This window comes from Anomaloglossus baeobatrachus, chromosome 2, assembly GCF_048569485.1.
Source record: "Anomaloglossus baeobatrachus isolate aAnoBae1 chromosome 2, aAnoBae1.hap1, whole genome shotgun sequence".
Taxonomy (NCBI): domain Eukaryota; kingdom Metazoa; phylum Chordata; class Amphibia; order Anura; family Aromobatidae; genus Anomaloglossus; species Anomaloglossus baeobatrachus.
In genome coordinates this window covers 780,904,469-780,930,764 of record NC_134354.1, presented here as the reverse complement: position 1 = coordinate 780,930,764, position 26,296 = coordinate 780,904,469, and the positions used below count along the sequence as shown (strand labels likewise).

The 26,296-nt window shown below is 49.3% G+C and overlaps 1 long non-coding RNA gene across 1 annotated transcript in view; it reads left to right on the top strand.

Moving 5' to 3' along the window:
• Positions 1–838: 838 nt before the first annotated feature.
• The window catches only part of LOC142290730 (uncharacterized), a 48,337-nt gene continuing 22,879 nt past the window's right edge, over positions 839–26,296 (top strand). Inside the window, exon 1 of the long non-coding RNA XR_012750373.1 lies at positions 839–941. This is a non-coding gene — a long non-coding RNA (uncharacterized LOC142290730). The remainder of the gene's footprint in view (positions 942–26,296) is intronic.

The following is a 26,296-nucleotide window of genomic DNA, read 5'->3' as shown; positions in this document are numbered from 1 at the left end:
AGTGCAGGGAGTGCCTGTAGATACACCCGCCAGTGCAGCGAGTGCCTGTAGATACACCCGTCAGTGCAGCGAGTGCCTGTAGATACATCCGTCAGTGCAGTGAGTGCCTGTAGATACACCCGGCAGTGCAGCGACTGCCTGTAGATACATCCGTCAGTGCAGTGAGTGCCTGTAGATACACCCGTTAATGCAGCGAGTGCCTGTAGATACACCCGGCAGTGCAGTGAGTGCCTGTAGATACACCCAGCAGTGCAGTGGGTGCCTGTAGATACACCCGGCAGTGCAGTGAGTGCAGTAGATACACCCGGCAGTGCAGCGAGTGCCTGTAGATACACCCGTCAGTGCAGCGAGTGCCCGTATTAAAAACTAGACATGTTTGGTATCTGTGAACTCGCACTGAGCTGGGGAATCACACTGCCACCTCAGTTTTATCATGTAGTGAACGTGGTAAATAAAAAACTAAAAAAACAATGATGGAATTACACTTTCTTTTTTGCAATTTCACCGCAGTTGGATTTTTTACATGTTTTCCAGTACAATATGGAGCAGAATGAAAGGTTTCTTTAAAAAGTACAAATAAAGCTATGGCTCTTGGATGAAGGGGAGAGAAAAATGTGGAAAATTGCAAGATAGTGAAGGGGATGAATGAAAAAGCAAAACAAAAACACACACACAAGTTCTGGTGCTGCCATAATCATAGACAGGACGATCCTGTTATCACAGTGTGAACCTGCCCCTATCTCTGGACACTCGCGTCTACAGGGCTGGGGGCGTGTCCTCCGCCGCCCGTGCGGCCACGTCAGCCCTGACCGCCTCTAATAAAGTTTTGTGCGCTTTGAAGCCGTGCGCAGAGCGCTGCCGGGAGTTGTAGTCCTGCGCCGTCTCCGCTGTGGAGGTGCCTCTCCATGGGCTGCTTGTTGGGACCAAGCTGAGAGCAGGAGGTGAGAGCTCCGGGGCTGGGGGCTGCTGGAGTGCACGCTCTCGGGGGTCGCATTCCTGCAGAGCTGGGGGGCTTCGGGCAGCATTGCTGGTAGAAGTTCTGTCGGTTGCGGATCCGGGGCTGGAGGGATCTTGCGATCTCGCAGATGGGACTTGGAGATCTCTAGCGCATAGTTGTTGGGATCAGAAAAAGTTTGTATTTTTTTATTTATATATTTTTTTTCGTTAGTTTTGTGCTCCACCTCCTGTGACGTCACTGCTCTGACGATTTGCTGACTAGCAGATAATTAGTGTTTTTTTTTTTTTTTTGCTTGCTCTTCTTGTTTACCATCTGAATTTCCCCCCCATATATATATATATATATATATACATGCTATTGTAAATTTAAAAAAAAAAAACCTTCAGCAATTGTTAGATGAAATATATATAGTTAGCAATTGATTATATAATTATATATATACAAAAAAAAAGCTTCAGCAATTAGATGACAGGATAAAAAGAAAAAATTATAATATATTATAACTTTTTCTTTTTATCCTGTCATCTAATTGCTGAAGTTTTTTGTTTTTCTTTTTCAATTCTATAAAAAAAAACAGAAAAACAAACCTTCAGCAATTGAAATATATATATATATATATATATATATATATATATAATATATATATATATATATTTCAATTGCTGAAGGTTTGTTTTTTTGTTTTGTTTTGTTTTGTTTTTTTTTTTGTTTTTTTATAGAATTTAAAAAAAAACAACAAAACAGCAATTAGATGACAGGATAAAAAGAACATATATTGTCTAACAATTGCAGGAGGTTTTAAAAAAAATTTAAATAAATAAAACCTTCAATTTTTGAGAAATCTAAAGTAATATATATTTTGTATAACAATTGCTGAGGTTGTTTTTTTTTTTTTTAAATGTACAATAGTTTTTTCAAAATATATTATAATAAAACATTATTTTTTAAAAACCTTCAATTAGATGAAATAAAATATATTTATTTTTTTTTTCTTTCATCTAACAATTGCTGACTTGTTAGACAAAATATACAAATATTTTTATTTCATCTAATTGCTGAAGATTTAAAAAAATAAAAATATACAGTACAGACTAAAAGTTTGGACACCCCTTCTCATTCAAAGAGTTTTCTTTATTTTCATGACTCTGATAATTGTAGATTCACATTGAAGACCTCAAAACTATGAAGTAAAACATGTGGAATGAAATACTTAAAGGAGTTTTCCGACATTAGCTTAACAAAAATGTTTGAGTTTATCTGTGCTGTATTGTCATATAAATCACACCTACATTGTTATTTTTTGTTTTCTAACTTTTGTTCCTCTTGAATTCACCCTTTATTCTCTGCAGCTTCTTGTTTACATTCAGCTCCAGCAAACTGACCACTTCCTGTGCAAAACCTCCCAGTCACAGCTGGCACCGCCCGGCCTCAGTGTCCAGCCCCGCCCCAGTGTCCAGCCCCACCCTCTGCCCGCCCCCTGCACACACATTCCCTGTCAGTATTCTTCCCCAGCACCTGACCTGGTATCACTACAGCATTGCAAATAACAGCCCCACATCGGGCTCTGCACCGCACACGCACACATATGGCTCTGCACCGCACACGCACACATATGGCTCTGTACCGCACACGCACACATATGGCTCTGTACCGCACACGCACACATATGGCTCTGCAACCCCCCCCCCATCCCCATCCCCATCGGGAACACATGTGGAGTACATACTCACCCTTCCTCGGTCCCCGCCGCTCCTGCACGTTCGCGCGCTGTCTGTGCTCTCTTCAGCACCGTAGTGACGTCACCGCTGTGCTGAAGAGAGCACAGACAGCGGGAGGGACAGTGATGAGAAGCTGCGCTGCGCTGCTTCTCATCAGCACTTTCAAATGTACAGGCATCGGTGATCTGTGATGCCGGTACATTTGAATGTGCGATCCTGGGCAGGGGGCCCGGTGCTGGAGTTGACATCACGGCAGCCACCGCCAGGCCCCGCCCCCAGGTCACGGACCCCACAGCAGTGCAGGGGGAGGTTACTGGAGGTGCGGGGGAATGTGTGGGGGGGGGTGCAGGGAAGGGGGCGGGGCTCATTACACTGTACACGCCCAGCAGGGAGGCGACATGCTGTTTCCACATTTGCATGTCAACATGGCCCTGCCCATGAAATGAAGCAGCAAAATCGCGACAGGAGCGGTCACATGACCGCTCTGAGCCGGGGGAGAGGGGCTGACAGCGGGGCAGGTAAGTGGTCTCTATCTACTTACCTGCCCCAATGTAGCCCAATAGGGATATAAAAAAAAAATGTCAAAGAAGTCGGATAACCCCTTTAAAGTGTGAAACAACTGAAAATATGTCTTAGTCATATGAAAAAGTTTGGGCACCCCTATTAATGTTAACCTTTTTTCTTTATAACAATTTGGGTTTTTGCTATTTCAGTTTCATATATCTAATAACTGATGGACTGAGTAATATTTCTGGATTGAAATGAGGTTTATTGTACTAACAGAAAATGTGCAATCCGCATTGAAACAAAATTTGACTGGTGCAAAAGTATAGGCACCTCAGCATAAGTGACATTAATATTTTGTAGATCCTCCTTTTGCAGAAATCCCAGCCTCTAGTCGCTTCCTGTAGCTTTTAATGAGTTCCTGGATCCTGGATGAAGGTAGATTTGACCATTCCTGTTTACAAAACAATTCCAGTTCAGTTAAGTTTGATGGTCGCCGAGCATGGACAGCCGCTTCACATCATCCCACAGATTTTCAATGATATTCAGGTCTGGGGACTGGGATGGCCATTCCAGAACATTGTAATTGTTCCTCTGCATGAATGCCTGAGTAGATTTGGAGCGGTGTTTTGGATCATTGTCTTGCTGAAATATCCATCCCCTGCGTAACTTCAACTTCGTCACTGATTCTTGCACATTATTGTCAAGAATCTGCTGATACTGAGCTGAATCCATGCGAACCTCAACTTTAACAAGATTCCGGTGACGGCATTGGCCGCACAGGCCCAAAGCATGATGGAACCTCCACCAAATTTTACTGTGGGTAGCAAGTGCTTTTCTTGGAATGCCGTGTTTTTTTGCCTCCATGCATAATGCCTTTTTGTATGACCAAACAACTCAACCTTTGTTTCATCAGTCCACAGGACCTTCTTCCAAAATGTAACTGGCTTGTCCAAATGTGCTTTTCCATACCTCAGGCGACTCTGTTTGTGGCGTGCTTGCAGAAACGGCTTCTTTCACATCACTTTTCCATACAGCTTCTCCTTGTGCAACATGCGCTGTATTGTTGACCGATGCACAGTGACACCATCTGCAGCAAGATGATGCTGCAGGTCTTTGGAGGTGGTCTGTGGATTGTCCTTGACTGTTCTCACCATTCTTCTTCTCTGCCTTTCTGATATTTTTCTTGGCCTGCCACTTCTGGGCTTAACAAGAACTGTACCTGTGTTCTTCCATTTCCTTACTATGTTCCTCACAGTGGAAACTGACAGTTTAAATCTCTGAGACAACTTTTTGTACCTTCCCCTGAACAACTATGCTGAATAATCTTTGTTTTCAGATCATTTGAGAGTTGTTTTGAGGAGCCCATGATTCTTCACAGTCGCCACCTCAAATTACTGCTTTGCACACTCTTGGCATTTTCTTGATGAGCTTCAAGAGGTAGTCACCGGAAATGGTTCTCACCTCACAGGTGCGCCCTGTCAGGTTTAATAAGTGGGATTTCTTGCCTTATAAATGGGGTTGGGGCCATCAGTTGTGTTGACGTCTGGTGGATACACAGCTGATAGCCCTACTGAATAGACTGTTAGCTGCTTTTTTTTCTTGCCATAATACAAATTCTAAGTAAAGAAAAACGAGTGGCCATCATTACTTTAAGAAATGAAGGTCAGTCAGTCCGAAAAATTGGGTAAACTTTGAGAGTGTTCCTAAGTGCAGTGGCAAAAACCATCAAACGTTACAAAGGAACTGGCTCACATGAGGACCGCCCCAGGAAAGGAAGACCAAGAGTCACCTCTGCCTCTGCTGCGGAGGATAAGTTTATCCGAGTCACCAGCCTCAGAAATTGCAGGTTAACTGCAGCTCAGATTAGAGACCAGGTCAATGCCACACAGAGTTCTAGCAGCAGACACATCTCTAGAACAACTGTTAAGAGGAGACTTAGTGCAGCAGCCTTCATGGTAAAATAGCTGCTAAGAAACCACTGCTAAGGACAGGCAACAAGCAGAAGAGACTTGCTTGGGCTAAAGAACACAAGGAATGGACATTAGACCAGTGGAAATCTGTGCATTTGGTCTGATGAGTCCAAATTTGAGATCTTTGGATCCAACCACCGTGTATTTGTAGAAAAGGTGAATGGATGGACTCTACATGCCTGGTTCCCACTGTGAAGCATGGAGGAGGTGTGATGGTGTGGGGGGGCTTTGCTGGTGACACTGTTGGGGACTTAATCAAAATTGAAGGCATACTGAGCTAGCATGCCTACCACAGCATCTTGCAGCGGCATGCTATTCCATCCGGTTTGCGTTTTAGTTGGACCATCATTTATTTTTCAACAGGACAATCTTTGTTTTTTTTATATAGTGCATAGCGCTAACATATTCTGCAGCGCTTCACATACATCAGGAACTCTGTCCCCATTGGGGCTCACAATCTAAATTCCCTATTTGTATGTCTTTGGCAATGACCCCAAACACACCTCCAGGCTGTGTAAGGGCTATTTGACTAAGAAGGAGAGTGATGTGGTGCTACGCCAGATGACCTGGCCTCCACAGTCACCAGACCTAAACCCAATCGAGATGGTGTGGGGTGAGCTGGACCGCAGAGTGAAGGCAAAAGGGCCAACAAGTGCTAAGCATCTCTGGGAACTCCTTCAAGACTGTTGGAAAACAATTTCCGGTGACTACCTCTTCAAGCTCATCAAGAGAATGCCAAGAGTGGCCTATTATAAAGCTTCTCTTATAGAATCACTCAAAGAATGGTGGAACATGGAGAGCTCCCATAGGTGGGTTCAACTTGAGAACTCTCTGACAGACCAGGGTTCGACGAGGAAACTGATGGAGGTGGAATATCTAAAACGTACTAGGTCCACCCTGTGTCTCCCTACTATGACAGCATCGATAGCCATATGGCGCAGTGAGATGATCCCTAAGATCCAGGTCCCGCTGTCAGAAATTTTGCTCAGAGCAATAGAATCCCACATTCCATATACAAATTTGAGTAGATGGGAAGCAGCGGGTTTTGGAGTTTTGGCGGACTTTTACGATGGTGCAGAGATTAGGCCCTTCAACGATATACTTCGGGAGCACCCCTCCCTAAAGGGGTGTTTTTATCAACACCTGCAGATTCGCCATTTTCTAAGCACAAAATTCCCCCCGGGATCAAACCCGACCTTACCCACTGTTAAGACACTATTGTTTAAAAAAACTAATGAGGCAACCGGGAATCTCTTTAACCTACAAATGGTTGAACAACCCCTCTGACGAGCAAAAGCTCCCATACATGACTAAATGGGAATCAGATTTAGGCATTAACACCTCCCCCTCGGCGTGGCATACTGCGACGCAGTGGGTGCAAAGATCCTCAAAATGCATTAACCATTTGGAACAGCTGAAAAAGGTGCATCTACGTTGGTACCATACGCCGGCAAAATTGGTGCATTACATCCCCAACTACTCACCGCTCTGTTGGAAGGGCTGCCTCCAGAGGGGATCACTGGGACACTGTTGGTGGCACTGTCCGAGGGTCCATCCTTTTTGGATAGCAGTTTTCAGACTCATTAGTGAAATAACAGGTGTGCACACCAACCCCAACCCAGGGCTGGCAGTTCTGAATTTGGGCATAGACTCGTACCCGCAGATTTTTAGGGGACTGATTGTGCAAATTCTAATAGCTGCCAGACAGTGTCTGAGCCATTCGTGGAAGGCCACTGAAGCTCCCTCTGGAGCCTAGTTATATAGTAGGATCGACCAACAATGCCAATATGAATACTGCCTTGCCCATTCCTTAAAACAAAAAACTAGAATTCTTACAATATGGGAACCCTGGCTGTCATCCAGCCATGCAACACCTATTACACAACTATTCCCCGGGCAAAGAGCACCTAGTTGAGATAGAGCCGATGGAATTATAGCCCTGGCTCGGCTAGCCAGGGGGCTAAAGCATTGAGACCCTGACTGAGGCAGCAGGTCATGAGAGAAATCTAGGAGGAGTTGATGGCCCCAGCTGGTGGACTGGGGTTGGTAATGCAGGCAGGCATCTAACCCTGTACCCCTACTAACCCCCCCCCCCCCCCCCACTTCCCCCCCCAATCCTACCTTCTTCCCCTCCTCCTTTGTTCTTGTTCCCCTTACTTGAATGAAGTCCCCATCTTTCCTCCCCTCTCCTCCCTCCCCATGTTGTTGTGTGGTTAAAGTGTAAGGCAGAGGAATTGTAACTGGATTGTCTCGGAGTATATTAATGTATGGAGCCCTCATGTGCGGGCAGTTGACAATTGTTCTCTTAAATTACCATGTATGATTTTGTATCTGCCGTGTTTTCAATAAAAACTAATTGGATTAAAAAAAAGAGAATGCCAAGAGTGTGCAAAGCAGTAATCAAAGCAAAAGGTGGCGACTGTGAAGAACCTAGAATATAAGACAGATTTTCAGTTGTTTCACGCTTTTTTTGTTAAGTATTTCTCTCCACATGTGATAATTCATAGTTTTGATGCCTTCAATGTGAATCTACAATTTTCAGAGTCATGAAAATAAAGAAAACTCTTTGAATGAGAAGGGGTATGTATGTATGTATGTATGTATGTATGTATGTATGTATGTATGTATGTATAATTAACCTTCAGTAATTGTTAGACAAAAGCTGATAGGACTGATGTATGACGACCTTGGCAGTTGTCACCCAGCTTTCCCAGAATGAGAAATCTGTTGGAAAAGGTTCTGACAACCTCTGGTAAAAGGAAACCGGACCGTGCAGGTTGTTGTAGCTGTAAGCTGATCTAATATTTACCGTCCGCACTAATCTCTTATATCAGTACGATAGGACTCAAAATGAGGGTCAGGTGCATGTTGGCTGCAGAACTACAACCCCAGAAATGCCAGTATAGCGGTATCACACTAAAACAACTGAGGTGCTGTGTGGTTTTTTGTTTTTTTTTTTTATTTTTTAATTGTATTTGTTTTACATCTTGGCAAAAAACCTAATAATGATATCCAAAAAGGTGGGAAAAAAATAGCAATTATAATTTATTTTAAAAAAACAAAAACAAAAACCCCAGCCATTGTGAGGTTTTCATAACCCCCAACCCCCCCCCCCCCCCCCCCCGCAGCCAATTATGTAATTTTTCATACCGCTCCCAAAATTTACATAGTTTTCCTTTAAGAAACCTAGCAATTGTGTATTTTTCATTAATCCCCTCCCCAATTTACATATTAATTTTTTAATTAAAAAATAAAAATAGCAATTACATATTAACAGCGTTGACGTGTGTTTTTTGTTTTTTTTTTTTTTTATAAAAAATATACAGCAATTGCATATTTTTCTCAAAGAATACAGCGATTACGTGTAATAGCACTCATGTATATTTTTGATGGCAAAAAACAATGATTACTTTTTTTTTTTAATACGATTACATATAAAAAACAAATATCAATTATGTATATAATTTTTTTTTTTTTTGTTTTTTTATTTACGGTTTTTCTGGAATTTTTCAAACTTTCCAAGTTTGGTATCACACTGACCCAGAAAATTGTCACAAGGTCACTTGTACTGCCCAAAATTAACTGTAAAAACAAAAACCTCCCAAAATAATGGTGTAGTTTAAATTTTTTCTATTTATTTTATTTTTGCCATTTCATCCCAATAAAAAAAAGAAAATATAAATATAAATATATATATATATATATATATATATATATATATATATATATATATATATATATATATATATATATATATATATATATATATATATATAATATAATTTTTTTTTTTTTTTTCCTTTTTTCGGTGGTCGTGTGCCATTTGTCATCTGGTTCAGCTTTTTGGCAGGAGTCCTGTCTCAGGCAGCTGGGCGGCCACATTTACAATTCCTAGATCTTCATGTTTAGCCCCTCAGACAGTTGGCCTAATTTTTCTTAGTTGCCAATAGCAACCAATCAGAGCTCAGCTTTCATGGCCTATACCTCTGTGGTGAAATGAAAGCTGCACTGTGATTGGTTGCTATGGGCTACAAAGTCTTGATAATGGCTTTATTTTTTTTCCCAGTAAATCCCGTTTATCACTTCTGTAGAATTACATGGCGGCCATTGTGCTGTGGTGACTCAATCACGCTGGCCACCAATTTTGTGAACCATAATTGTTTTTCAAAAAGTAAAAATAAATCCTTATATTCGCCTTACCACTCTCTTCTTCGCCCTTCCACTTCTCACCATCACCCCCATCATGTTTTCTGCTCACGATAAAATACCTGGGTGGTTTCGAGCTAGGCCAAGACTCCCATCATGGCGTCGTGACCTTCCTCACGCTTTCGCCCCTCTTGGGCCTCATCAGAGCCGGAAGTCCTGGTTCAGTTTTAGAGGCCAAGGGATTGCGATGCAAGTATCGGGAGCTGAGGAAAAGAGAATATAAATAAACTCTCCTGTCAGAAGAAACTCCCTGACCGACTCTCAGTTTACTCATTCCGCAGCCAGCAATAGACAATGCAACCCTTAGGCTATGTGTCCACAGTAGAATGTACCTGCGGATTTTTCTGCATGAAAATCCGCGACTTTCGCGGCAAATCCGCACCTTATTTTTGCCGCGGAATTGCCGCGGATTTTGATGCGGATTTTTTTTTTTTTTTTTTTTTTCCCATTCTATACCCAAAATCCGCACCAAAATCCGCAACAATAATTGACATGCTGCAGATTTTTCCGGATCAAAATCCGCGGCAAATCCGCCGCGGAAAAATCCGCAGCATGGACACAGCATTTCCAAAATGCCATTGAAATGGCTTGGAAGTGCCGCTGCTGCAGATTTTCGGTAAATCCGCGGCAAAATCCGCGCAAAATCCGCAGCGTGGGCACATAGCCTAAAGCCACAGAAGTTAGACATTGCAACACTTTTAATGAAACCCAATTGCAACAAATATTTTTTTTTAGTCCCAATTATATACATTTCAGTAAGGAAACAAACAAAAAAAAAATGTTAAGTTTAGATTTGGACCATAGGAAAGGTAGTGTTTCTCTGACTTCTAGCAGGGATGGGGTTAAACCAGCAATCCTTCCATCCCGTAACCTGCACATCTCAGTCTCGTGGTGTAAATCCCATAATCTGTGGTGACTGACCCGGCATTGAGTGAATGCGGACTGTAATGGTGGAGCTGATTCAGGAGATGCCGGGGTATGGTGTGGGAGGGAAGCCGCACCGCCTGGTCCACATTTCCTGTATGATCATCATGGCTCGATGGCGTACTATAAGGCTATGGCTGCGTTGTTCTTGAAGCTGGATTCTTGAAAATGCAGCAGTTTGTGCAAAAAATGTCAAAATTGAGACTTATCTGCAAGGTATGAACATAGCCTGGACCTACAAAGCCATTTCCTGGGAACACAGCCTGTACCTACTAAGCCATTTCCTGGGAACACAGCCTGTACCTACAAAGCCATTTCCCGGGAACACAGCCTGGACGTACTAAGGCATTTCCCGGGAACACAGCCTGGACCTACTAAGGCATTTCCCGGGAACACAGCCTGGACCTACTAAGGCATTTCCCGGGAACACGGCCTGTACCTACTAAGGCATTTCCGGGAACACGGCCTGGACCTACTAAGGCATTTCCCGGGAACACGGCCTGGACCTACTAAGGCATTTCCCGGGAACACGGCCTGGACCTACTAAGGCATTTCCCGGGAACACGGCCTGGACCTACTAAGGCATTTCCCGGGAACACGGCCTGGACCTACTAAGGCATTTCCCGGGAACACGGCCTGGACCTACTAAGGCATTTCCCGGGAACACGGCCTGGACCTACTAAGGCATTTCCCGGGAACACGGCCTGGACCTACTAAGGCATTTCCCGGGAACACGGCCTGGACCTACTAAGGCATTTCCCGGGAACACGGCCTGGACCTACTAAGGCATTTCCCGGGAACACGGCCTGGACCTACTAAGGCATTTCCCGGGAACACGGCCTGGACCTACTAAGGCATTTCCCGGGAACACGGCCTGGACCTACTAAGGCATTTCCCGGGAACACGGCCTGGACCTACTAAGGCATTTCCCGGGAACACGGCCTGGACCTACTAAGGCATTTCCCGGGAACACGGCCTGGACCTACTAAGGCATTTCCCGGGAACACGGCCTGGACCTACTAAGGCATTTCCCGGGAACACGGCCTGGACCTACTAAGGCATTTCCCGGGAACACGGCCTGGACCTACTAAGGCATTTCCCGGGAACACAGCCTACAGGCCCAATTCGTCGAGGAGTTTGACAGTTTTCTGATGTTAAATTCCTTAAAATGTTGCTAATTTTATTTATTTTTATTTTTTTTTGTCCAACTTGAAACTGTGCAAAAAAAAAAATGTGTGACTGATAAATGTGTGACTGATATTGGCCTGATCTGTTGAACTGGATGGAGCTGGGATGGGGGGTGTCCAAACCCACCCCAAAATCATCATAGCTTACACCAGAAATGTTCAATAGCCCCTGACCGTCATACACTTACTGTGGCCGTGTACAGTAGCGGAAAGATCCACCCAAATTTATTGTCATATGCCCCTTAATGAAAGACTTCGCCCCTACCCCTCAGCCTGAACCTGTGAAGCCCCCACCTTCTGCAAGGCCATGCCCCAGAAAGGCAACACCTCATTCAGGGTCGCATGCTGCACCCCCCCCCACACCCCCCCCCCCCCCCCCCCCCCCCCCCACCGTCCTGTGAAGACTGTCTGTCTCCCCTAACCCCGTCCTGCAGGGCTGTGCCCTGTGAACCCCTCTTTCCCCCCCCCCCCCCCCGCAATTCCTGGGGGAATGTGCCTTGTGAAGACTGCCCCCCCACACACCTTTTAGGTCCACACCCTGTGGCCCATTGTTCCAGCAACGTCGGCACTGCTTCTCCTGGCAGTCCCGTGACCTTTGTGTATCACTTAACTGCTGCAGCCGATCAGAGGCCGCTGATTGGCTGCAGTTTTCCAGTGTCAGCCAATTTGAAGGTAAACTGTAAAGCCAAAAAGATTGACATATGCTAAATGGCTGCCGTCACAAGACTAACAGTTCGTGATGCTGGGGGTGACACACTGATGTCGTCATGGTTTTTCGTTTTATTTGGCCCATTAGTAGACCCTTTTGTAGCCGGTGACCATATGAGTGTTATCAAAGATAGTTGGTTACAATTCAACATGCAGATATTATTTTTTTTTTTTTTTTCCATGAAATAATCTGTCAGAGGGGAGATGGTTGGTGCCTTAACATTTTGGGTAGAGCAGGACCCGGCCCCCCATTATTCAGCAGTTTGCAGTTCTAGGGCCAGCTCTGTTTGCTGCGGCGGCATTAGCTCTGTTTGCTGCGGCGGCATTAGCTCTGTTTGCTGCGGCGGCATTAGCTCTGTTTGCTGCGGCGGCATAAGCTCTGTTTGCTGCGGCGGCATAAGCTCTGTTTGCTGCGGCGGCATAAGCTCTGTTTGCTGCGGCGGCATAAGCTCTGTTTGCTGCGGCGGCATAAGCTCTGTTTGCTGCGGCGGCATAAGCTCTGTTTGCTGCGGCGGCATAAGCTCTGTTTGCTGCGGCGGCATAAGCTCTGTTTGCTGCGGCGGCATAAGCTCTGTTTGCTGCGGCGGCATAAGCTCTGTTTGCTGCGGCGGCATAAGCTCTGTTTGCTGCGGCGGCATAAGCTCTGTTTGCTGCGGCGGCATAAGCTCTGTTTGCTGCGGCGGCATAAGCTCTGTTTGCTGCGGCGGCCTAAGCTCCGTTTGCTGCGGCGGCACAGTTTTCTGTACTACAGTTCTGCTTTTATTAAAGTAAATGTTTTTTTTTTTTTTTTTTTGTTTTTTTTTCTCTCCTCTGCAGTACCGAATACGGCCACTATGCAGCGTATGGAGCCGCACAAGATGCTACATTGCATGTTCAGGTCCATTATCTCCATATGCACCATTTTACTATAGTTTACCGTCTTAAGTTGCCCCGCGCCCCCGGTGTAGACTTGCTGAAGCAGGGAAGAACTGCACAGGCTTTTCAATGTATCCTTGATAAATTTTATTCTTTGTTTTTCCTCCCTTCGTTTTTTCTGGGCTGCGATCCCGGGGGCTTATAACGCGATCTCTGCCTGCACATATAACTGCTGTACCTGCAGCTTATCCCTCGCGTACGAGCAGCGGGCGCCGTGTCTCAATGCCGGGACCATCCATTTGTGTGAAATGCGCCAGAAATGAAGTATTGTAGTACGCTGCGGCACCCAGCCAGTTGGCATCAAATCTGCACGTGTGGCCCAAAAACGAGAGGCCGGTGCTGGTTAATTATCTGCATGAATCATTGCTAGGCTTTTCTTTAATTGCTGGAAGATGGCTGCATTTAGCTGGCAGCAATTAGTGATGGGGGGGGGGGGGGGGGTTGTGGCCGCAGCACAGATGAGTGCATTGTAGAATACATCATATTTATTTTTATGCATCTTATAGGTTTTGTTTTGCCAATTATCTTTTCTTTTCTTGTGTTTTTTTTTTTTTTGTTTTTTTTTTCTTCTAATGCAGCTTTACTGTATAGGCTGGGGCAGAGTCATCTCATTAGGAATTTAGTGACAATTGTTAGAGGTCAAAGTGGTAACACCAGACCCACAGCTAGGGCTTTCTATGCGGTTCTCTTCTTGCCAAAGGCTTCCTCCCCTCTCCCAATACTGTCTCCAACGGAGAAGCCCTTAGTCCGGATGAGGCGTAGTTATGAACCCCCGGGTAGAAGGCGTTGGCGCAAAAAAAAGCGATCTAGATGGAACAATGGCAGCTGAGGTGTCAGAAGGAGGAAACGGGATTTGTAATCCAGAAGGAAAAAGAAGAAACCCCGCAGTGATGATGTGGTGGAGCAGAGCTGTGTTTGGCACGGAGTTCTCAGCCGAGCTGGTGGTGGTATGGCTGAGTTGAGACATCAAGGCTGAGTTTACCGGAGAGTCCAAGGCAGAATAGACAGCAGTAATTGCAGCATCTGGGCTCTTCATCAGGTTTTTAAGCTGTAAACTAGTCCGTGGTATCGGTGTGGACGCCAGCTACCTCAGTACTCAGGCTAATGTGACTTAAAAGGCCTCGGAGAGCGGCATCACAGGTCCTTGTTGGGTAACTCAACATGCCGGAAAGAGGTCGATGCAGGGCCCGGTGCAGGAGCGATGGGGACAATCCCTCGGCCCAGCTCCTGTGTATAGGGGAGCATCATTGTCAGCAGTCCCAGGGGCTATCCTGAATTTTCGTAAATAGTCCTGGTAAATTTGTAGACTTGGTCTGAAAATAGTGTGGGGGGTTTCCTTGAACTTTGCCCAATTTTGGGCTCTCGTAGGACAGTCTTCGGGAGTACAACCTCATTTTACCAATCTAGATGCTGTTTGGGATTGGGGAGAGATGTTGGTTGGTAGCTAGCTTATGTCTATGGGCATGTAAGGTGTAGGGATTCGTTCTCTCGGTAGGCATTAGGTAGTGTTCACACAGGCAATGTGGTTTGGTTCAAACACGTCACGCGTGAACAGCGAAGGGGAAGGGAAAGTAAACCCTATGTCTAGGTAGGGAACATGGTGCCTTCTACCGTTTGCCCTGGCTTCCATCACCACTCTACATAGGTTCTCACCTGTGCGCCGAACAGGATACCTGACCCTAGCACTGGGCTCTAGGTAGGGATTGGGGGGGGGGGGGGATGAGCGCTTAGTCAACCCTACTGTCACAAACCACCGGGGGGGTCACTCAGAAATCCCCCCGCGCTGGCTACCAGTACGTCACAATCGGGGGGGTAACAAGTGGGGGTCACCCCTCCTTTTTACCTCCCGACCGACAGACAGAGCACGTGACGCGCTCTCTAGCGCCCCTCTTATAGTCAGGCCAATTATGGGAATTGCCCGACCATAAGCAAGGAGGCCGCTATACTACTTATGCCGATTATTGAAGGGTCCCCGGTGAGAGTAAGGTATATATTCCCCCGACCTCCGCGGCGGAATATATAAAATCTCCCCGAATCTCACTGGCCTCCCCACAATAATCCTTGGCACAATTCGCTGCCACCAACCGATTTACGGTAACTATTAGCCGAACACACAGACGTGGGATTCAAGATCGAGATAACAGAACAGCCCAAGATTAATTATATAATTTAATCAGCCTAAAGCACACTAGAAACTACAATATATACAATAGGGAATCTACAGAATATACATATGTCAGAGTACAGTTACAGTCAAAGCATGGGTTACAAACAGGCATACACAGTTCCAGCAGTTACCTTGTTGCGTCTGGCCACAGGGGGGGCGCTGTACCCAGGTTTCTAGGATCCTTCCCACAGATGTTTCCTACACGTGCCCCCAGCGAAAAGAACCCTGGAAAATGGCCGAAGTAGGGTTATCAACCTGGGCAAATCCAGGTCCCCTCCTACCTTAGTGACCTCAGAGGGAGCACTGCTCCACCCCTGGCTTGAGTTATGGACAATCCACAACATGGAATATGGGCCATAACTTTGCCTGGGAGCGTCGTAGGCGGACGCCAATGCTCTCATTGTGACAGTTATGAATTTAGCTACAGAACGAGGGGACTCATGACCTGCCTGCCAGTTCCCCATTGGCTGATATCACGCCTGGGGCATTTCCCAATGTCCTGCTCCCATAAAAAGGGTGTGCCGGCATCGTCCGCATGCGGAGACACCATTTTTATGGTTGCCATATTTATCGGAAATATGGCTTGCGAGATATGAACCATTTTTACTGGAGTCGTTCTGTCTGCTAGTTCCATAGCCTTGCTAATGAGATACAACTCTTGTTACAGGGTGACGGCAGGGAGTCATCCTGTGTCCATTGTTCCCACACCACCTCATCTCCATATCACAGGAGATGGCCATGGGATTTGTTGCTAAACCAGTTGTGTGAAGGAAAGGGGGGGTGACACCAGGAGAGGGCTTCCTGACATACTTGAATATCATGATTTATCGTCATATCTCCGGATTTACCTCACACCTCCCCCCCTTTTGAGGGCGCTAGGGGGCAGCACACTCCGGTGTTCCCCCGTGCGCCCGTCCGCGACCTCTCCTTGTCGGGACAGCCCGTCTGCGTTACCGTGGTCACGGCCCCTTTTGTGGCGAATGGTGAAGTTGTATTGCTGGAGCGCAAGGCTCCATCGCAACAATCGCCCATTCGTCCCAGAGACTGTGTGCAACCAGCTGAGGGGATTGTGGGCCGTCTCCACGATGAAGTGGCGCCCGTATAGATAGGGTTGCAGACGCTGCAGGGCCCACACTATGGCCAGGCACTCCTTCTCCATTGTGGAATAGGCAACTTCCCTTGGTAACAGCTTCCTGCTCAGGTACAAGACTGGGTGCTCTTGGCTCGCAGAGTCCACCTGGCTGAGCACCGCACCGAGGCCGAAGTCACTGGCGTCGGTCTGTACTACAAACGGCCGCGTGAAGTCGGCTGCCTGTAGCACGGGCGGGCTGGACAGGGCGTCCTTTAGGGCCCGGAAGGCTGTCTCGCAGTCCATTGTCCAATCGACTGCAGAGGGCAGCTTCTTCTTGGTGAGGTCCGTCAAGGGCTTTGCCAGGCTACTATAGCATGGAACAAACCTCCTATAGTACCCAGCGGTCCCCAAGAAGGACATCACCTGCTTCTTGGTCCTGGGGGTGGGCCAGGATGCGATGGCTTCCACTTTCTCAGGCTCGGGCTTCAGTGTTCTCCCACCTACCCGGTGACCGAGGTACTGGACCTCGCTCATGGCCAGCTGACACTTTCCCGGCTTGATGGTCAAACCTGCCCGGTGGATCCGCCTGAGCACCTGTGCTAGATGCTCTAGGTGGTCCTCCCAGGTGGGACTGAAGACGGCAATGTCATCCAGGTACGCGGCCGCGTACCCTTCAAGTCCCTTGAGCAGGGTGTTGACCATCCGCTGGAAAGTGGCAGGGGCATTCCTCATCCCGAATGGCATCACCGTGGACTCGTATAGTCCAAATGGGGTAATAAAGGCAGAGCGTTCCCTGGCCTTGCGAGTCAGGGGGATCTGCCAATATCCCCGGCTCAGATCCATGATGGTCAGGTACTGAGCCCCCGGCCAACTGATCGAGCAGGTCATCGATGCGTGGCATTGGGTACGCATCGGCGACCGTGACCGCATTGAGCCCCCTGTAGTCCACGCAGAACCGAGTGGTTCGGTCCTTCTTAGGGACGAGGACTACAGGCGAGGCCCAAGCGCTGTTGGATGCCTGGATCACCCCCAGCTTCAGCATCTCGTCAATCTCCTGGCGCATGTGTTGCTGCACCTCCAGGGAGACCCGATATGCTGAACGCCGGATCGGGGGATGATCCCCAGTGTCCACGTGATGGACAGCCAAGTCAGTCCTTCCGGGCTGGTTGGTAAACAACCCCCGGAAGGGGAGGAGGGTGGCCCACAGCTGGGACCGTTGGTCTTCCAAGAGCTGGTGGCCAACCTCCACATCCTCAATGGATCCGCCTGCCCTAACCTGGGCTAGCATATCCAAGAGGGTTTCCGCTTCTCCCTCCTCGGGCAGGTTGCACACGGGGAGCGCACATGCCTCCCGCTCATGATGTGCCTTCATCATGTTCACATGGAAGGGCTTCCGCCTTCCACGGGCAGGGTCCAGGGTGACCAGGTACGTTACAGGGTTGAGCTGCTGGTACACGAGGTATGGGCCTTCCCAGGCTGCCTGAAGCTTGTCCTGTGGTACGGGGACCAGTACCCACACCTTTTGACCCACTTGGTAGGTCCTCTCACAAGCGTTCTGGTCGTACCAACGCTTCTGATCGGCCTGGGCTTGAGCCATATTGTCGTGTACCAGTTGCGTCAAGGCCTGCATTTTGTCCCGGAAGCGCATGACATACTCGATAACCGACACTCCAGGGGTGGCCAAATCCCCTTCCCAAGCCTCTTTCACCAGAGCCAGGGGGCCCCGCACACGTCGCCCGTACAGGAGCTCAAACGGTGAGAATCCTGTTGAGGCCTGTGGAACCTCCCGGTAAGCAAATAACAGGTGTGGGAGATACCGCTCCCAGTCACGCCCATGGGAGTCGACCAACATCTTAAGCATCTGCTTTAAGGTGCCATTGAACCGCTCGCACAGGCCATTAGTCTGTGGATGGTACGGGCTGGCCACCAGATGTCGCACCTGGACTTGCTTACAGAGGGCCTCCATCAGCTGGGACATGAATTGGGTCCCCCGGTCAGTGAGCATTTCCTGGGGAAAACCCACTCGGGAGAAAATCTCCAGCAATGCGGTGGCCACCTTGTCAGCCCGAATGGACGACAAGGCCACTGCTTCTGGGTACCGGGTGGCATAGTCCACTACCGTCAGTAGGAAGCGTTTCCCGGAGCTGCTGGGGATGGCCAGCGGGCCGACCAGATCCACAGCCACCCTCCTGAAAGGCTCATCGATGATTGGCAGAGATACCAGTGGGGCTTTGGGGCGTGGCCCCGCCTTCCCCACTCTCTGACAGGTTTCACACGAACGGCAGTAGGCAGCCACATCGGCCCCCATTTTTGGCCAGTAGAAATGCTGGTTTAACCTGGCCTTGGTCTTAGCGATCCCTAGGTGTCCGGCCATCGGAATCTCATGTGCGATCCGCAACAACTCCGTCCGGAACGGATAGGGTACCACCAACTGTCGGTCCCTGGGCCACGCCTCCGGTGAACCCTGCTGGACCGTGGCCCGGTACAGCCGTCCTTGGTCCCAGACCACTCGCTCCGGGTCCGAGTCCGAGGGAGGCTGTGCCGCCTGCTCCTTAAGAGCTTTCAGGCTGTCGTCAGCTTCTAACGCTGCCTGAAACCCCTGACTAGATGTGGCCAGAATCGACGAGACTGTCACATCTTCAGTCAGTACCCCGGGACCTGTGTCCTGGCCTCCACCTGACTCGGCTGCCACTTGGTCAGAAGGGGAAGAGCTATCGGACCTCCGGGAGGCCCCTTGGCTTCCAGCACTCCCACTGCGGGTGACAGCGGCCACAGCCGCTGCGACCGTGGGTCGTGCCTGCTCCTCCTCCGTTCCTGACCAAGTCGCCGGTTCAGGCAGACCTACCTGGCTTCCTGACACCCCGGTTGTGGGGGAACCATGCACCGAGATCTTACCTGGGAGCACTTCCGCTCCTGGACCGGCCCCAATCTCACCTGCCTGTTCCCCTCCTGCAGCAACAGAACCCCGCTGTGAAATCTCTGGGGACCCCACATTTGCTGTGGTAGCCCCCACCCCACACACTGGTCCTCCCCCTGCAGCACCCTGCTCTCTGCTTATCCCTGCAGAGGGCAACAGATCCCAGCTCACAGGCTGGTTACTTGTAGAGGCATTGTCACACCTTTCTCTGACCCCCTCCCCTGTCACAGCTGCAGCTGAGTGTGTGTCTATGGTGTCTATGCAAGCAGAAATATCAGAGTTCACTCCCTCCTCCCTTACATCATTCATAGATAACACATTAACATTGTTAGGAGTCATGTCAGTACGGGCTGAAGGTTCAGCCCTTGGGGGGGGCCCAAACTGGGAGGTTATCTGCCCCAAATCTGTCCCAAGTAGCACGTTTGCAGGGATCCGATCAGTTACCCCCACCTCCCTCACCCCCCGCCCTGCGCCCCAGTCCACATAAATGTCAGCAACAGGCAGCGCCGGGTCAGTGCCTCCAATCCCGGAGACAGCGAGGGTTTTTCCAGGGATCAAGTCTTGGGGGGGACACCATCTCAGGCCGCACCAGAGTCACCTCCGAGGCGCTGTCTCGCAGTCCTATGGTCACAGACCGGCCGACGGTGACAGGTTGGAAGCTGTCCAGGGACCTACCACCACCCCCACCCACACAATACACCTTGGGCGGCCCTTGGGACGGGGACGGAGCCGGGGCCTTGGGACGCTGAGGGCACATGGCCTTGAAGTGTCCAGGTAGGTTGCACTGGTGGCACCGTCTTGGTTCCGCCACGGGCCTGGAGAGGGGAGTTGAGGGGGACACCCCCTGCAGTCTAGGGGCAGGTGGGGCAGTCGCAGAATTCATCTTACCCCCTCTCCAGGTGCTGCTGGTGGCCGCTCTCCTGGCCTCAGGGGCCCGGTTGTTGGTGTAGTCATCGGCAAGGGCAGCTGTAGCCGTGGACCCCTTTGGCTTCTGGTCTCGGATGAACTGGCGGAGATCCTCAGGGCAGTTCCACAAGAGTTGCTCCGTGATGAACAAGTCCAGGATCTCCGGTCCGGTGGAAAGCTGCAGGCCTTGGGTCCAGTGGTCGGCAGCTCGGGCAAGTGCCCGCCGGTGGTCAGCCCAGGAGTCCTTTGGTCCCTTCTGTAGGCTCCGGAACTTCTTGCGGTAGGACTCTGGAGTGAGGTTGTACTGTTGGATCAGGGCCCGCTTGATGGTGTCGTAGCCCTGATCTGCCTCAGCAGGCAAGTCCCCAAGGATATCCAGGGCCTTACCCCTTAAACGGGGGGTCAGGTATTTGGCCCACTGGTCCTTGTCCAGATGGTGCTGCAAGCAAGTCCGTTCAAAAGCAGTCAAGAAAGAGTCCAAGTCTCCATCCTTCTCCAGCACTGGGAAGTCCTCAACACGGACCTTTGGAAGTTTGGTGTCTCGAAGGTCACATGTGGCTGATGAGGGCCGGAGCTGAGCTAGCTGCAGCTGGTAGTCACGGTCTGCCTGTCGCTCTCGCTCTTCACGCGCTGCCTGCCGCTCTCGCTCCGCAGCCTCACGCTCTGCGTGCCGCTCCGCAGCCTCAGCGTCACGCGCTGCCTGCCGCTCTGCCCTGCGCTCTGCCAGGAGTTCCTTGTAGCCCTTCTGGTCTCCAGCCTGGAGAAGGGCCATAGCCATTTGAAGAAGGCTATCCGAGCCTCCCAGGCTCGGTGGAATGGCACGTGGTGATCTGCGGCACGCTGCAGAGCTAGGCGATTCACTGTCCCTTTCAGAGCGGAGGGCTGGCATCTGGCTCGTTGAGGAACCTTGGGTGAGCTCCTCCTCATCTTGTCCAGCAGTGCCAGGTTGCGCAATGTCCTCGGCAGAACGGTTTTCTGGCGTCGAGCTCCTGGAGGGCTCGTGGACAACCTCCTCATTGCTGTCCACAGCACCGTCCTCCCTCTCTTCGGCTCCTGCCTTAGCATTGGCCAGTTGCATAGCTCTGCTCCTGGTGCCATCAGCCATTCTTGCAGACTTTTGGTCACTGACACAGAACTGACACCTGATGCCTCCACACACCTTACAGTATCTGCACTCTGACACTCTAGTGTTGAGCTAGTCTGAAGACCCCAGCAGCCACAGCTGCTGCAGGCAGTCTTTAGTGTCTGGGAGTATGGGTCTCACACTCACACACACTATTATCTCGATGCCACCGCTATGCCACCAATATGTCACAAACCACCGGGGGTCACTCAGAAATCCCCCCGCGCTGGCTACCAGTACGTCACAATCGGGGGGTAACAAGTGGGGGTCACCCCTCCTTTATACCTCCCGACCGACAGACAGAGCACGTGACGCGCTCTCTAGCGCCCCTCTTATAGTCAGGCCAATTATGGAATTGCCCGACCATAAGCAAGGAGGCCGCTATACTACTTATGCCGATTATTGAAGGGTCCCCCGGTGAGAGTAAGGTATATATTCCCCCGACCTCCGCGGGCGGAATATATAAAATCTCCCCGAATCTCACTGGCCTCCCCACAATAATCCTTGGCACAATTCGCTGCCACCAACCGATTTACGGTAACTATTAGCCGAACACACAGACGTGGGATTCAAGATCGAGATAACAGAACAGCCCAAGATTAATTATATAATTTAATCAGCCTAAAGCACACTAGAAACTACAATATATACAATAGGGAATCTACAGAATATACATATGTCAGAGTACAGTTACAGTCAAAGCATGGGTTACAAACAGGCATACACAGTTCCAGCAGTTACCTTGTTGCGTCTGGCCACAGGGGGGCGCTGTACCCAGGTTTCTAGGATCCTTCCCACAGATGTTTCCTACACGTGCCCCCAGCGAAAGAACACTGGAAAATGGCCGAAGTAGGGTTATCAACCTGGGCAGATCCAGGTCCCCTCCTACCTTAGTGACCTCACAGGGAGCACTGCTCCACCCCTGGCTTGAGTTATGGACAATCCACAACATGGAATATGGGCCATAACTTTGCCTGGGAGCGTCGTAGGCGGACGCCAATGCTCTCATTGTGACAGTTATGAATTTAGCTACAGAACGAGGGGACTCATGACCTGCCTGCCAGTTCCCCATTGGCTGATATCACGCCTGGGGCATTTCCCAATGTCCTGCTCCCATAAAAAGGGTGTGCCGGCATCGTCCGCATGCGGAGACACCATTTTTATGGTTGCCATATTTATCGGAAATATGGCTTGCGAGATATGAACCATTTTTTACTGGAGTCGTTCTGTCTGCTAGTTCCATAGCCTTGCTAATGAGATACAACTCTTGTTACAGGGTGACGGCAGGGAGTCATCCTGTGTCCATTGTTCCCACACCACCTCATCTCCATATCACAGGAGATGGCCATGGGATTTGTTGCTAAACCAGTTGTGTGAAGGAAAGGGGGGGTGACACCAGGAGAGGGCTTCCTGACATACTTGAATATCATGATTTATCGTCATATCTCCGGATTTACCTCACACCTACGAAGCACGAAATATACACAGTGATAACAAACAGGGGGAAAGCACGTGAACAACTTGTCTCCAGATGACTCAGGGAGATGTACAGCAAGGAACAACAATGTTTCTTCAGATGAGTGCAAGCCATCTGCTTGCATCTAGAGCTTGTATTTTTAAGTTTATCCCCAGCACAGATCCAGGTGAATGATGGTATTTAAGCACAAAAAAGGAAGTGCTGATTAACAGCTGAATGGTGAGGAACTCCGCAGGGTCCTAAAGGGAAAGGGATTTTTCCCCAAGCATTGAATGTTAGGGAGCAGTTTGCAGCTAAACACGGAGACCTTCTACAGTCTGTCACCCGTGACACGTGCATTTTATTGATTTCATGAAACTTCCAGGGATTCCACAACCTCTTCTGGGCACAAAGGTGCAACAGTTGATCCAGCAGGTACATATATCAGTGCGGCTTGTCCAAACAGTTTGTAGTCTGTACTCTGCTCAATTCCTCAGCCCCAGGTGAACGCACATCCTATAGCTTGGTCAAAGCTAGCCAGCCCCCCCCCCCCCATCTGTAGGGCACGCTGCACATATCACCGCGCGCTCGGGATTTGCATGCGTCGCTGACATTGTAAGCCGTGAATGTTGGAGCGTCCTTGATCTGTGGAGCCATTAGCAGTTTTATTTGTGTGTCTGCGGGGATTAATTTAGTGCAGTGTAAAAGCCGGGATTCCAGCAATCTGTGTGAGATGGAGCGTGCCTGCGTGGAAACTCGCACTCCCCTACAGTGTATAGAACCGCCACGCTACAACAAGCCCGCAGCTTTGAGGATCAATCTGTAAAATGTGATAGACACTTGAATGTGAAATATCCGCATTGGAAAAGCTGCAGCTCGTGGTTTTCTTTCCTCTTTTTATCCATAAGTTCTGTTGAAAATTGCAAGATAGATATATTTTTAGTTATGGACCTTGATATCCGGATTGGCCACGGCCTCATAAGAATCAGTACACCCTAGGCCGGTCCGGACATAACTGTGTGTACTCAGATCGTGAATGTTAAACAAGGGAAACTGGCTAAAAATGTAAGTTATAGAGCTTGTAATTCATTCAGAATCTGTAGCCTTTTACCATAGAGACTAGTGATGAGCGGGCACTGCCATGCTCGGGTGCTCAGTACTGGTAACTAGTGATGAGCGAGCACTACCATGCTCAGGTGCTCAGTACTGGTAACTAGTGATGAGCGAGCACTACCATGCTCAGGTACTCAGTACTCATATCTAGTGATGAGCGGGCACTACCATGCTCAGGTGCTCAGTACTGGTAACTAGTGATGAGCGAGCACTACCATGCTCAGGTACTCAGTACTCATATCTAGTGATGAGCGGGCACTACCATGCTCGGGTGCTCAGTACTGGTAACTAGTGATGAGCGGGCACTACCATGCTCGGGTGCTCAGTACTTGTAACTAGTGATGAGCGAGCACTACCATGCTCGGGTGTTCAGTACTGGTAACTAGTGATGAGCGGGCACTACCATGCTCGGGTGCTCAGTACTGGTAACTAGTGATGAGCGGGCACTACCATGCTCGGGTGCTCAGTACTGGTAACTAGTGATGAGCGAGCACTACCATGCTCAGGTACTCAGTACTCATATCTAGTGATGAGCGGGCACTACCATGCTCGGGTGCTCAGTACTGGTAACTAGTGATGAGCGGGCACTACCATGCTCGGGTGCTCAGTACTTGTAACTAGTGATGAGCGAGCACTACCATGCTCGGGTGTTCAGTACTGGTAACTAGTGATGAGTGGGCACTACCATGCTCGGGTGCTCAGTACTGGTAACTAGTAATGGGCGGGCACTACCATGCTCGGGTGCTCAGTACTTGTAACTAGTGATGAGCGGGCACTACCATGCTCGGGTGCTCAGTACTGGTAACTAGTGATGAGCGGGCACTACCATGCTCGGGTGCTCAGTACTAGTAACTAGTAATGGGCGGGCACTACCATGCTCGGGTGCTCAGTACTTGTAACTAGTGATGAGCGGCCACTACCATGCTCGGGTGCTCAGTACTGGTAACTAGTGATGAGCGGGCACTACCATGCTTGGGTGCTCAGTACTGGTAACTAGTAATGGGCGGGCACTACCATGCTCGGGTGCTCAGTACTTGTAACTAGTGATGAGCGGCCACTACCATGCTCGGGTGCTCAGTACTGGTAACTAGTGATGAGCGGGCACTACCATGCTTGGGTGCTCAGTACTGGTAACTAGTAATGGGCGGGCACTACCATGCTCGGGTGCTCAGTACTAGTAACTAGTAATGGGCGGGCACTACCATGCTCGGGTGCTCAGTACTTGTAACTAGTGATGAGCGGCCACTACCATGCTCGGGTGCTCAGTACTTGTAACTAGTGATGAGCGGCCACTACCATGCTCGGGTGCTCAGTACTGGTAACTAGTGATGAGCGGGCACTACCGTGCTCTGGTGCTCAGTACTAGTAACTAGTAATGGGCGGGCACTACCATGCTCGGGTGCTCAGTACTTGTAACTAGTGATGAGCGGCCACTACCATGCTCGGGTGCTCAGTACTGGTAACTAGTGATGAGCGGGCACTACCATGCTTGGGTGCTCAGTACTGGTAACTAGTAATGGGCGGGCACTACCATGCTCGGGTGCTCAGTACTTGTAACTAGTGATGAGCGGCCACTACCATGCTCGGGTGCTCAGTACTGGTAACTAGTGATGAGCGGGCACTACCATGCTCGGGTGCTCAGTACTAGTAACTAGTGATGAGCGGGCAGTACCATGCTCAGGTGCTCAGTACTGGTAACTAGTGATGGGCGGGCACTACCATGCTCGGGTGCTCTGTACTGGTAACTAGTGATGAGCGGACACTACCATGCTCGGGTGCTCTGTACTGGTAACTAGTGATGAGGGGGCACTACCATGCTCAGGTGCTCAGTACTGGTAACTAGTGATGGGCGGGCACTACCATGCTCGGGGGCTCAGTACTGGTAACTAGTGATGAGCGGGCACTACCATGCTCAGGTGCTCTGTACTGGTAACTAGTGATGAGCACCCGAGCATGGTAGTGGCCACTCATCAATCCTCTTTCAGCATAGCTGTGAACGCTGCAGCCAATGACTGCCATCAACTTAGTTGCTGGTGTGGCCAGGTCAAAGGTGCTACAAGTGTTCTCAATGTCTGTTGGTTGCTGGTGACTTGTTCCAGATCTTGCATTAGTGCCCAGTAGCCTCATGTTACTCCTGTGAGCACCGCTTTAGTGCGCCAGCTCCAGTTAGTGCTATGTCCTGTGAGCACCGCTTTGTTGTGGGGACCTGTGCGCCAGCTCCAGATAGGGCTATGTCCGGTGACCGCCGGCATCGATCCTCCATGACTTTGTCCTCGTCCCAGACTGCCCTGGAGCATAAACGTTCTCCTTCCGGTGACTTCTCCCACCTCTCCTCTTCCTCGCTGCCCGTTCATTACAGCTGTGTAATTACAGCCGTCGTCTGCAGCTTTGCTGATCCGTGCGTTTGTGACCATGTAAATGTAATGGGATTTTTATTTTTTTTTTGCGA